Source organism: Strigops habroptila, chromosome 3, assembly GCF_004027225.2.
Source record: "Strigops habroptila isolate Jane chromosome 3, bStrHab1.2.pri, whole genome shotgun sequence".
In the NCBI taxonomy this organism is placed as follows: domain Eukaryota; kingdom Metazoa; phylum Chordata; class Aves; order Psittaciformes; family Psittacidae; genus Strigops; species Strigops habroptila.
This window is the reverse complement of record NC_044279.2, coordinates 63,331,841-63,346,133: the sequence shown is the minus strand read 5'-3', so window position 1 is coordinate 63,346,133 and position 14,293 is coordinate 63,331,841. Positions and strand designations below refer to the sequence as shown.

The 14,293-nt window shown below is 38.7% G+C and overlaps 1 protein-coding gene across 7 annotated transcripts in view; it reads left to right on the top strand.

The window, feature by feature from the left end:
* The window catches only part of DERA (deoxyribose-phosphate aldolase), a 54,332-nt gene that overhangs the window by 24,967 nt on the left and 15,072 nt on the right, over nt 1–14,293 (top strand). The window lies entirely within an intron of this gene.

The window sequence follows — 14,293 nt, the reverse complement described above, 5'->3', positions numbered from 1 at the left end:
ACTTTTTTGCATAGCTGTTGCCACTGAATGTAGCAAAGCACCTATGTCGGCCCAGAATTACAGCAATATATTCTCTCTGCAGCTTTGGGTCTATGCTGGTACAATTTTTCCTAGTCTAACCAGGATTTTAGGGATGTGTTTTAATGCAAAACCAGGAATTGGTTGATAAAGCTATGTTCCTTGAACTCTGTTCTAGACACGTGTTTCTTCTACTGTGCTTGAAACAGGACTCTTCAAGTATATTGATAGAAAGAAGTGTAAAGATATACTAAGAAACACTTGGGTTAGTCTGTCTTCTAAACTTACCCTCATTTTTGTGTTGATTCTTTTTTTCCTACTATAAGCTCTTCAGACCTGGAATTTTTTCTTATTTTAGAGCAAGAAAACATAATCTAGTGTTTTGTCAGTATTTAAATAAATATTCAACTTGCTACTGACCTCATTGTCTCCTTACACACCACTATGCTTATCTACTTCTAATGAAAGGGGAAGCAGTTCAGGCATTTTACATGCTCAGCTACAATGTCAATTAGTATCATTAGATATGGAGGATCAGTATTATGCCAGTAAATATTGCTTTTAATTAGAAGAGGTGTAAGACATACACATTTGCTGTAATTTAAACTGATGTACTAATCATTATCATCACTTATTATAAACATGGAGTAGTGAAAAACTCAGGTTGTAAAGCATTTTAACATTTTCAGATTTTCTGCTGGTGTAGTTTTTTCGAAAGACAGCAGATGGCTCTATTGTTAATGATTTTCCTTGCATAGTTATTCATTTTGCAAGATACTTATCCATCTGAATACATGCAGTAATTTCTTTATTTCAGTCTCTTGCTTTTTCTTTGTGGGTAGGTATAAAAATAAGAGTTTGTTGTTGCCCTGCATACATGTATTGAGGGCCAGATTTTCAGACTAACTTGTCAGAACTGCTGAGAACCTCAAATTAGAGTTGAATTTTGTTTGATTTGTATATTTGTAGCATCTTGGGGAGGAAGTAATTTGGCACAGGACTTTTAAATTTTAGCTTTAGGATCTATATATTTTTTTTCAACTGGAGTAATGACTTTAAAGAGAGACAGACAAAAAGCAGATGATTTTGTGGGTATGGCAGGCCTTGGCAACTTTTATCTGAAGATAAAAAAGCAACAACTCAGATAAACTTGACCCTAGTAATTGGTTTTATATGCAGAAATTAGTTACACAAAATACTGGATTCAACTGCAAAACTGTCTTTAGAATTTTTTGCTGCCTCTGGCCAATTGCGTCTGTCCTTTACATCAAAATTTGCTGCTCCTTCAGCTGTGCTGTTAGAAGTGCTGATCATGCTGCATTGTAAACTGAGTTTTCAAAGCAATGTAGTTGAAAATTACTTTAGAAAAGGATTAATTAGTTTGCTGTTTGCTTTTTGTGGTTGGTTAGCAGTGTTTTTTTTTTTAAATAGTCACAGCCACGATTATGTGTTTTACAGCCTTGCCTTTCATGTGATTGTGCCAGTGCAACTGAGGGCATGATGTGCAGTCCTTCACCTGTTTTCACTTCACTATGCATTATGTAAGCCTATCATATAGGGAGCACAGAATCTTTACAGATGTTTATGTTGCCCTTGCTGAGCATGCACACATTCATCTAGGTCCTGGAGCACAAAGCTACTAGATGTGTCACAACATGTATATCAAATATATGTATTTCCTGTGTGTCTTATTTGTAAGATTCAGAAGGCTAAGAAAGTAACACAATGCTGGTTTATCAGTAGCTCCATGGTTAAAGAGCTTGCCTGGGATGTCTGGGACTTGGTCTCTGACTTGGTCTCTCTGACTGAGGTTCTTCTTCCACAGAGAGGTCAATTTTACAGTGTATTTGCTGTTAAGGATCTCAGTCCCTCCTGATAAAGTTGCTCTGCTTTGCACAAAGCAGTTAACTACAACCCAGATGTCTCCTCTCCCAAATAACTTGCCAAAATTTGTATAGTCTTCCTTGTGCTATCTTGAGGAATTATTGGTATATGGTGGGACCCACAGCATGTTACATTTGGTCTGATTCAGGTAGCAGGTGGGGGTTCAGCCTCTGGACATGAGGCCAGCTGCACAGATCACTGATTTGAAAAGGGGTGGTAAAAGATCAGAAAATGTGCACCTCTGCACTGGCTGTGATTTTAAAACAACGCTGAGGACTGCACTCAGGCTGGGGTGGTGTCCCATGCACTTATTTTCAAAGCAGATTGCATAGGCTGCTTTTGTAGTCAAATAGCTGTACTCTGAATCACAGCCCCTGCAGGACTCAGCAGAAGCCATTCACTGCACACTGGTGAGTGAGGCTGAGCCCAGTGAGACATGCAGATCCCAGCAGTGCACTGGAGGTGGAAGCCAGTTGTAGAAACGGTGCTTTGCACAACGTGCATGTGTACAAAATGTTAATGCTTGTCCTGCAAGAAAGTGTTGCTTCACAGCAAGGTATGAGAATAATTTGCCTCTATGTGAAGCAGTGGCTCTTGGCTACTCCTGTGGCAGAAATCATATCTCCAATGTACCATGACTACTTTTATTTCTTTCTCTGGCGCAGTACATAAGGAGAAAGACATCAGAATGGGAGCAGGCACACAGTTCTCTTAAATTCTCTTAACCATACCTTGACTGACATGTGATAAATTATTCTGGAATATTTAAGAACCTATTTCTGAGTGAAAGAGGCTGGCAGCCCTCTAAGGACAGTGACTCACCTGGCAAGAATAATTCTTGCAGTGCTAAGCAGGACATAATGGCAGGTTTGGATATGTGAGTTTCTGAAGGGAAACTGCATCTTTGACTCTACCCAACAGATTCCAGACAATGAGTAGAGCAAACTAATGAATGGTTTTCACCGTCTGATGTATACTTGTGTCAGCCACATGCATTTCTACAGGAAACACTCAAATCTGTATCTTTGTAACCTCTTGGAATAAACAGTCCTAAGGAAAACAAGTGGGAGTGCCTGACACCTCCATACCAGTGGTAACTATTCTGTTTCTTTGTTGTGGTGTCTTTAAAAAAGAAACAAACAGGTCTTGCACACAATTCTCTTGTGAGAGATAGAGCATTTTTTACCTTTCTTTTTCTGACACAAACATCAGAAACCACCAGGGAAGCCAGGCATGGAAGGAAAGTATGATGAAGTTGCAATGGGAAAGGAATGTTTCAGTAAAGATGTGGATGACTTAATTGCATATCAGAGTCATATATAAGGTTTTTATTTTGGAAAATCATATTTTAACCATATTACCTAATTACAAAATCTTTATTGTCCTGTGTAGTAATTCATATTAATTAGGATATGTAGACTGGGAGAGAGGCAGAGGAAGTGATTATGTAAATGTACTTTGCTTTAAAAGTGAAAACTTCATCTGAGTGATTTTGACTGTGAAAGCTGCTCTTGATGGTACAGCTCCTTTTACATGTCTCTTTGCGAAGCTAAGGGGAGCACAATGACATGTGAAAGGTATTTGTTTTCATTATATATTTCTGTGGAAAGACCATGAAGGAGAGATGTATGTTTTTCTGCAGCTCTACAAAATGTATGGGTTTAGGACAGTTTTTTTCATAGGTCATTAAGCAGTCAAATAAGTTGTAAGCTGTACTGACTAATGTAAAAATTGAACTTAGAAAGGGCATGAATTAGTGCTAAACCAATTAACTTCTAAAGTCTCTAGCACAAAAAACCCTGCAAAAAGTTGCAGAAGATGGCTGAGGCAATAAGGTCTCTGATGCTGATAGTCTAGAAGAAGAAAATTAAAACACATTAAATGTGTGAGCAGAAATTTTTTTAGATGTTTGATACTGTTCATTCCAAAGTGAACAGAAATAATATAGCCAAATAGTTAAGAAAAGCTATGTCTTGCAGTTCTCAGGAGAGCCCGCTATCAGTTCTTCCAGGCTTCATCCCTCTTTACAGGAGTGGTTCCAGTTAATACACAATTATCGTTTTCATAGCAAAATTTACCAAAACTTAAAGTCGCTGGATTCAGAGAGTGACTGGCTGAGAGCTGTAGTATCCAGTTTTTGTCTCTTGAAGCAGGCAGCAGTGCTGCAAGGTTTTCCTAAAGAAAACTCAGGGCACAGTAGTACTGCATGAAGAGGTTTCCTCGTAAATCCTCAAGACTGGAACATTCCACTGCACAAAAGCCTAGCCCCAAATTAAGAAAGGATATAACAGCTTAATGATTATAAGAAGACAGAGTCCAAGAACTGGCTATACCAAGCTTTACCTCAGCTCTAAATAAGGTTTTTATACTGTAGTTAATACTGGGGCAGGTCCATTTTTAGTATAAATAATGGGAAGACAAATTCTAAGGTACCAATAGCTGTTGTTTTGAGCACTGCCTTGTGAAGATTTGTTTCAAGCAGGGTCTTTGTGGTGTGGCTGTAAATACACCATTTACGTGCAAGGGATGATTTCCCTGCTGCTGGATGTGGACTGCCATGATCCAAAACTTCTACCACGCAAATGTTTCATGAAAAATGAAAGAGAAGAAAGGACTAGCAAAAACTAGAAAGATTTGACTGAAAAGCTAGGCATGCTTTGTGCAAATGTGACTAATGTGGGAAACAAGACTGCTGAATAAGTAATAATACTTTGCACTTACATAGCACTTTGCATCTTCAAAGCACATACTGACATTAGCAGAGAAAATCTTACAATTGGCCTGTGAAGTATGAGACAAAGATAATAACAGACAAGTCAAAAGTCAAGCCGAGATCAGTTGTGAGTTCCTGGCTTTAAATCCCACGCTCAACCCAAAAGTCGAGGGTCCCCTCAATGGCAAGTGAGCTGTATTGTGTATTGATTTAAGTATGTGCCTACAACTTCAGCTGTAATTTAAGTCAGTCAGTTATTAGAGCCCAGAGCATTTCCAAATGAAAGGCAAACCAAGGGAGGAGGCTTGGTAACACATATAAAACAAGATTTCAATTTGTGTCTCATTTTACGTGTCTGAAATCCAACCAACTGTATTGAGTTTACAGGGTATCTGAAAGGCGTACACTTTACCCTGTGAAAGGTCCATCAGAAATCAGGGTCAACATGTGGCTGTCATCTTCTAAAAGCAGACTGGGTCAAAATTGGCAGTTTCTTTCTACAGATGTGAAGTCTCGCTGAGTGCTTTCCAGGGTGACAGATGATGTTCAGCTTTGGTCTGGAGGTCCAGTATAGGACTGGGGACAAACTAGTAAGTCCTTACTCTTCTGAATGTGGAAAGAGGACTTACTGCCTGACTGGTGACTAAGGCTTTCTCGGTCACAACCTGGTGGACATTTCCTCTTTCCCTCCAACCAAGCAAAAGTAGGCATGAGTCCAAGGTGCCATGGGGCTTGCTTGCTGTTCCAGCTTGGCTGAGCTGCACTCAGTGGCTGGGGAAGGTGGATGTTACAGTGCTGTGTATTCTTGCATCTGACTGCTTGTCTTGAGAGAACAAAGCACAGTGCAGAGAGTTCTCCCACCTGTGTTGTCAAATGGTAGAGAATAATCCCAATCTTTTTTGGCTGTGATCTTTTGGCAGTACAGATTAGATTGAGCGTGGGCATGATGAGCACTTTTCTGGATTTCTGTCAGTTTACTGAGAGTGCATAAAATGATGTTTATGTCAGCTCTCTTCTGTCTGCATGCATGCAGACAATACCTCATTTGTCCAAAGATTTTCCCATTCCTTCAGAATTTTTAGATAAATTTGAACTTGCATAGTTTGTACTAGTTCAGCACTTTGCATCATGCAGATGCAGTGTTGTGTCATTTTAGGAACATAGTCTTGGTTATTGTCTTGAATATATAGAAGTGCTTGCAGTTGGATGTTGTAAGAGGCTCATCAGGACAGTAATTAGCACTATGGAATTATGCTAGTAGTTGATAGCTTTACTGTCTGCTGCAGCAGAAGTCCTTCATTCTGCATAGTCTGTGGTTGCTATCCATGTTCATAGCTCTGGTTAACATTAGTCAAAATTTAGAGCAAGGAATAAGCACAAAACACTGTGGAAAACCAAGATATAGAGCAGGTCAGAGTTACACAGTCTGTCTCAAAATTTTGAATGATATTATGGACTAAAAGTTGTTGAATTAGGAGTTACATCAAAAAGTTGATGGTCTTTAAATACAATCGCTCCAAAAGATGTCTCTGCAGGAACAAGTGACTTCATTTATTCTGCTACAGAGTGGGGGGAAATAAAAAAGCCAGTGGTATAAAAATGCAGATAGCTGCATGTTCAGTAAGACAGAACAAGGCTGCTCCCTTAAATGATGTAATTGCCTACAAGCCTAATAGTGATACTGCAGCTAATCACTAGAAATAATGTAGGCGTGATAGATAAGCTTGGAGTTGAAATGTTCTAACAATGCAATCACAATATCCTCGGGTTTGAATTACTGATGAGAGTCCATACAAAGAGCAGTAACAGAGAAAAAAATGTTGGGCTTGAGTAAAGCAGACCTTGAAGGAATGCAAAATGAGACTTTAAAATCTGCCTGGAACTCAATAATGTATGTATAGGGAATGAGAAGTGAAGGAACAGGAAGTGGTTGAGAAACACTGCGGCAGGCTCTAATGAAAAGTCTTTTCAGTAGAGTCAAAAGAGAAACAGAACCCTGTATGGGTAAGTAGAGGACAGAAGTAATAGGTAAGGGAAACAGAGATGTTGGAGGAAAAAAGATACAGAGAGTCTGTGAGGGGAGAACAGAGAGTGTATACAGTAAAGCCTTATTTGTTTGCAGTTTGTTAAGCTAGAAACCCAGACATGCCACGTTTGTTATGCATTTATTTGTGTGCTCACTGAACTGTGCGCTAGCCTATACAGTCATATCTGAAGGGAGATAGTTATCTGGGGCTGTTCACATTTGTCATATCAGGATGCCTGGCAACTCAGTTTGCTAATTTTGTGAAAGGTCTAATTAATGGTATTCTGTAATCAGAAAAGAGTAATATACACCCTCTACTGAAGTCAGAGAAGAAATACCAGTGTAAAACAGAAGACATTTGTCAGCTCTGTACCTGTTTGTTTGATTTTGTGTTACCCACAACATCATTCAGCTTTCTCCCTCTACCATTCGCGTTTACAAATGGAAACAGTGCTATTTCCAAGCACTTCTCACCAGAAGAATACCAAGTTAAGTCAGGAAGCCAGAAAATGGGTAGGATTGTTTGAAGTAGCAGAATGACTCCTAACTTATCATCACCTTTGGCAATTCTGTTAGCTTCTCTGTTTTTCTGTATGTAAAATTAACATTGTGCATTTTCTAGGACCTCCGTGAGATCTAGTAAATTAAGATATAACCAGAAATACACTCTTCTCATTAAAAGGCAAAAATTTTCCATGCCTGTGCATGAAGATGGAATACCCTTGGTCACGATTGAAACTGGTAAATGGAGCAAGACAAAGTATGGAAATCTTCTGGTGGGAGCTGCTGACTCTGATTTACTAGTGCAACCAGCCCTGGGAGTGACAGTGGAGGTGGGAGGTGGCACAGCTTCCCATGGTACTATAGGTGTTGTGCACTGCCTGATTGACTGGCACTGCAGGTAGCAGCAGGGAGGTCACCTCCCTTCAGCTGTTTTCGTAGCACCCCACCAAACGTTCTTTTAAATGAAAGCATTTTCCTGTGCCTCCCGTGTGCCTGTTTTGCTGTGCTTTGGTGTTCCCCCTGCACTGAGCAAACTGGAGTGAGCCGTATGCGACTACATGAAATTGTAGAGCAGAAGGAGTGTGATAATTCCCCAGAAATCCCAGGACTTGTCACTGGATCTCAGAGAAGTGTTTTAACCCTGATCTGCATATTTCTGCTGCTTGACCTGTAAGAAAGTGGCTATTCTTTATGCCTCAATCTTTGAATCTGGTTGTGAAATAGTAGGTTACAGTGAGTAGGCATGTACTGACAGTATAACATACTGTTGAGAGGGGTTAGCCTTCTATTAACAAACTATCCTAAATGCCTGAATAGCATTTTTCTTTTGCTGATATTCAAGATCTTTGCAAAGCATGTTAATTAAAAATATCTGAATGGTATACTTTCAATTTATAACAACTGATGCAGAGAGGCAAGAAAGCACCCCCGTCGTGTTAATTTTCCTCATGAATGAAACCTTGTTTCTATGTTGAATAATTTGTTAGAATTTGAGTTAAAACTTCTGAAGTTTCATATCACCTCAGGCTCAGAAATCGTTGCACGGTGAATAGCTCTAGTCAAACATGCCATCAAAATAACACGGCTTCCTAGCAAAAAACTTTGCTTCTGTGAAGTTCCGGTATTGAAGGTAATGGTTTGAGAGAATGCAATTTTAAACCATGGAAATATTATGTAAAATCAATAGATGTACAGGGTACTGTTTATTTCTCTGATATTTCAGGTTGGTTTTTTTTATTCTGGCAACAGCAGGCGTTAAATTCTACTAAACCAGTGAAAAATAGAAATAAATATTTAATTTACTGTATCTATCAATTACACAAAATTGGCTTATGAAATATTAAAGTACCTTTTAAGAGATGGCAAGTAGGAACACTAGTTAGAAAATCCAATCCCTTAACAGAAACTTAATATAGATGTGGAAATAAACTAAGCATGATTTTAGGTTGTAGGTCCTGGGGTTTTTTTTGTTGATTTTTAAGGTGCCAGGGCCTAGTGATTGTGCCTATCTGATTTGAAGGTATATGCTCATGACAGCAGAAATGTAAAATTAGCCTTCTAAAGAGAGATATTGAATGAAAAAATACATTAGGATATGCGATCCTGAACAACAATAGGTTATTTTAAAACACTATGGACACCCATTTGAATAAACACATTTAATCATAAAGAGCAGGAGTACAGTGGAAAACAAAGCAGCATAACAAGACATGGACACAAACGTAAGTGAAATACATATTGAGACACAAAAGTAGGACAAAAATTAGTCATATGAAACAAGAAGTTTGGCATAAGGAGGTTATGGATAGTTTATTATGATAAACTAGATGTTAAAACACACCAAAAGCAATATAAAGACATCCACCAACTTTTAACAGTTCATATCCTAATGGTGCTACCACTGTATTTCGAAGTGTTACATCATTAAGAGCAGAAAAACAGGCTGAATACCCAAGCTGACTGCCAGGTTGCATCATGCTGCAGACACATTCCTCAAGCAGCTAAACAGGACTGCCTATTCAAATGCAAACATTTATGCTTGTGTTTAACATTTTCCTTTCCTTATAAAAGTTTTTAACTGGAATTTAAAAGGTCTTCTTAATAGACTTCATTAGTCATTTCTCAAAGGAAAATATTTCTATCAGAATATGACCATAGGATATAGCAGTGTTCTTCAGGAATGTGCTCATTTCAGTGGTGTTTGGAAGAGAGCTTCATGGCTTTTCCCAGCTTGCCTCCATGGTTGCTTGGAGTATTTTTGCTGAGTTGCACAAGGGACTTCAACTTTCTTGATAGGTATCTGAGTTACTTGGACCTTGTCTCCCAGGCTTTCTGCACTCCTTTGATTCATGTTACCAAAGTGCAAACCATGTTAGGAAGACGTTGAAAGGAACAGATGTTCCCTTCTTTGGTACTATACCTCTGGGATTTCATCCCCCGGGAAATGTTCCTGATTTATATATTTAAAACAAAAAAAGTCCTTTTCTGAAATGGAAGTTTTTAATTTCAGCATCTCTCAGATAAGACAATTTCTAGTTTATGATTATGCTTACTTTATAGTTACCAGAGACAGTAGCTTTCCCAGGCCTGTCCTGCTTTTGAGAGACTTTTTTCAAAGACAAAGATGACAGCAAAGTCCATAGTCTTCCCGGCAAGTCAACAGGGACCTGACATCTGATTGTCACTTGCACCTTTGATGTTTCTTCCCCTCTGGCATTTGTGCTATAAAGTGATTTCCCTGCAGTGTAGAACTGCAGCTAATTTCTCGAGTTCCCCCTAAATCTAAGATGTAGAAAAGATTCCTCCTTGATGATGCCAGGACCTTTTCTTAAGCAAAAAGTCTTCCTTCCGTCATCTTTGCAGTTATACTGCCAATCCAATGTCCAACTTACCAGCCAATCCCAAATACTGCAGAGGTGAAGTCTTGTGGTTTATCAAGAAGATTTGTAAATTCATCTCTAATGGACCACAAAGGAAATAGATGATGGTGTTTCATATTCTGTGCAGCACATTAAATTTATAACATTAAATTATGCAATACAAAATTATGAAACATACATCTTAAAAAGCCTCGTTCCCACTGGTCCTGGAAATTGAATATGTAGAGAGCTCAAAGGAAATAAAATGCCTTACACATAAATGGAGCTTGAAATGAAAGATGAGAAAGCAGCTTGGTGGGGTGTGGTGGAAGGGCATGCCATGGTTCTCATGGTTTCTAGTCCTCAGTAAGAGGACGGATAGCATTTTCAGGTAGAACTTTGATAACAAGATACCATATACATGCTGTTGATAGCTAATTGGTTGCATCTGTGTTGTAATCAGGTGCTGTGTTTGCAGCTACTCTGGCTATAAGCAAATTTAGCTTCTCAGCAGTTTGCTTGTTTGCCAGTTGCAGCATGGTTGCAGCTTTGAGGCAAGCTCTTCTGGGAATTTCAGTTGGATGGACCCTGTACTGTTGCAATGATGCCGTTTTCAGCAATTTCCAGAGCCTGGGTTAGAATTACAGCTCACTTACCTTTAAACTAGTGGTCTCCAGAGCGTACTGCAGAAATGCTGGTTTGTTACTTAGAAGTAAACCAAAAAAATCCTAGTAAAGTAAACATGCTTTTGAGCAACTTCTTGGCAAGTTCTTTTGCAGGGACTTGCTTGTATTAGGAAGTAAAAACTAAAGGCAGGAGAGAAATGTTGGAAGAAAGCAATATATTTTTCTGTTACAATGTTCAAGAGAGATTAAGAAAAAAAAAAAACCAAAACACCAGGTGTTAGTGAGGGGTAAAGAGAAGCCTTTAGGTTTGAAGCGTTCCTGTACCTTTTTTACTGCCTGAAGAGCACAATTTCGGAGTGAAACACAGGAACATGCAGAGCACTTTGCAATCTATGTATGAAAATGCTGCAGATGAGAACAAATAATTATTAATTAGTAACTCAGCTGCACTTTATTTCTCAGAAATAATTCAAAGAAGGATTCTGCCAGTTCAGGTTATTGTCTAATGTCTGGTTACTGAAAGACAGAAGCAGGAGAGGATCTGAGATTATTAGAGTGGAATTGTTAAATGGTGGAAGGCAAAGGGAAGGTAAGAACAGAATCCGTTCAAGTTGGAAGGAGGCAACTAATATGGCAGTTGAGGTATCAGCGATGCGTTTATCAGCGATTATTCATGGCTGTGGCTTCGGTATGGCTTGTAGGTTTTCTACATTTTCATTTGCTAAATTAGGTGGGACATCACATAAAGAGTAAAGTAGTCAGTGAAATGTGGAAAGTTTCAGATCATCACAATCATAGAAAGCCTGCAGACTCCTTTCCACAAAATGTGAGTTGCTACAGCACTGATTTTTATGTTAATTTACTAGTGAATAATTTAAAAAGACCTGTTTATTTTTTAATAAAAAGGAAAGGTATAAATTGGCTGAGTGTTCCTAATGTTACTTACAGCTGCCATTGAGCAGATGTTAGGGTTTCTTAGTGGTATGCTAGACCAAAATAAGTTTTATGAATAAACAAACAATTTCTTTTTACTACCAACTCTTTCAGGCTGATTCTCTCCCAAATTCACAATAAATGGCTTTTTAAAGTCTCCTCATAAATAATTACCTTTCTTGTGCCACTTTTTTCTAGGCACTTGGATTTTAATTACAATGATGAACTGTTTTAATAAGTTGTTAAATAATTTTATCTTTTTAGGGCTGAATCCATTTTCCATCTCTCTTAGACTTCATTGGTTCCTGGGATTTTAATCCTTTTAATTCTTGGTAATTCACTTGATATTGCACTTTCACTCCCCTTTATAAATTCACATTGGAGAAGCAAACAGCATGCAGCAGCATCTTTTCATCTTTTCCTTCTGAATTTAGGCACATACACACCCACCTTAGCTTGCTGGTTAACAACTGTCCCCTGTTACTAGTAACCATTTTGTTTAACTCTGTCATTTTGATCACAGTAGGTTTGAAAAGATAGATAGGTAATTAAATGGAGACAATGTGGTTTTGCTTTGGGCTGAGGTCTGCAGGCCTTAAAGCACTCTGCCGAAAATACCTAGCAAAGTGAATACTGTGTTTAGTTGATAGATAGGGGATCTGCAACACTGCTATACTCCAGACCAGTGTTTTCCAATGTAGATACTTATTAGATACCTTTGTTTGTGATCTGATGTAGAGAAATGCTGAACACATAATTCCTTGTAACTTCAGCTGTGATTCAGTTTCTGTGAAACACAGCTGCTTTATTGAAAAGTACACATCACTCACTATTGGGGGCAGGGGGGAGGAAGAGCCAAGTGACAGATTTTTAAACTTATGATTTTTAGTCTCATAGCATGACCAAGATTTACTTAGTTAAAAGTGACTGCTGTTAAAACCAAAAACCCCACAGATCATGTTTAAACTTTCATAGGAGTTTTTTTCAAATTATATGAAACACAAAACACGGAACAATTTCTTCACTGAAAGGGTGGTCAGGCTTTGGAACAGGCTGCCCAGGGCAGTGGTGGAATCACCATCCCTGGAAGTGTTCACAAACTGTGTAAACGAGGCCCTTACTGACATGGTTTAGTGGTGGACTTGGCAGTGCTGGAGGAACGGTTGGACTTGATGATCTGAAAGGTCTTTTCAACCCAGGTCTTTTCCAACCCATGATTCTATGTCTCATGATCCCATTCCCTAACACTGAACAATTGGAGTCACTATCGAAAATATTAATACCAGTTTAGATATTGTTAGAAGTCATATTTAATAGCGTGGATCTTGCAAGGCTTTTCTTTTACTGAGGTAGGGTCTGTCCACATCAAGTATGTGTTTCTTTGGAGTGCAGCCTTGGGTAGCTTTGAATACTGTTGTGCTCTGTACAACCTAAACAGAGCATGCTTAGGGCCAAGCTCACATGGGGAGACAGTTCTGCAGCTTTTTGCTATTTATGTTGGAAGCTTAGGATTACAGATGGAAAGCTGTAGACCAGGTGGTCGTGCTTGCTGGTGTGATGGTGACACCATCACTACCGCTACAGTTTGGCAAGTGACAACTTGGTAAATGTTTTGCTTGACCACTTCTATTTCTGAACGTGTAAGTGTGGATGAAGAAGCCATTGGTAACAAAGTGAGGCTCTGAAATACTGCCATGCAAAGCTACAAACTTTAGATGGATTTTTTCCCCCTATAAGAAAGACATAAAATGTACTGTCTCAATGAATAGTGACATTTAATAACTTGCCACTAAATACCTATGAGGATACATATACATCTAACACAAAGAGAGATTGATACTCAATTTCTTTCATTCACAGTATTTCAGTAAAAAGAGTGGAATGCCAGAGTACAAAATGGTAATATATATTTAGTGTAGGTTTTTAAAAATATAAAACCTATATATAAAATGTGGATTTGAAGAATAAATATCATCATACAATTTTCATTTGCCAGTGAACTAACAAAATGTGCATTTCTATATCAGTTTCAACTATTTTTAACCAAAGCCCAGGTGGTTTTTTTCGTCAGATTGCTGATACTTTTGGTTTGAGATGCTTGCCATGGTTGCAGTCTGTGACCAGATCAGCACACAGGCTGTTGACAAATGCAGGTAGAGAAACAATGCCCCAGCATATTAAATACCTTTTTAAAAGTTGCTGCCTATTTCTGATGGTGCTTAAGGGTCTTTTTGATTTGCTTCATTTTTTAAAGTAGTGCTCAATAGATTGTTATGCCAGAAAAGTCTGGCTGAATTTGTCAGCCACATGCCTTCATAAAGCATCCCTTTGAAATAAAATTGTTAGTTTTGCCGTGTAAGCATCATTAATAATACAGTGGGGGAAAAAAAGATTTATTAAAAAGCTAGAAATATGTCTTTCCCTGACTCCCAGCAGAAGTGCATGCTGCTCGCAGTGCGGCTGCACAGTCAGGGGTTTTGACTGTTTTTTTATTGAAGGGGACTGGCAGGCTTCTTGGTATTCAGGCTACCCGAAGAGCTAGAAACCTTGTAAAACAACCCTACTGACAGTGGTGAAAGCATCTGCCAGTACCTAGAAGTTCTCACCTACATTGCAGGCTACATGCATGGGCTTCTGCGATTTTGCCCGATGTCGAATTATCAAGGTGGGGAAAGAAGAAGGAAATGGATCTGAGGGGCAAAAGCTTCTGGGAAGCAAGGGCTGTGAGTAA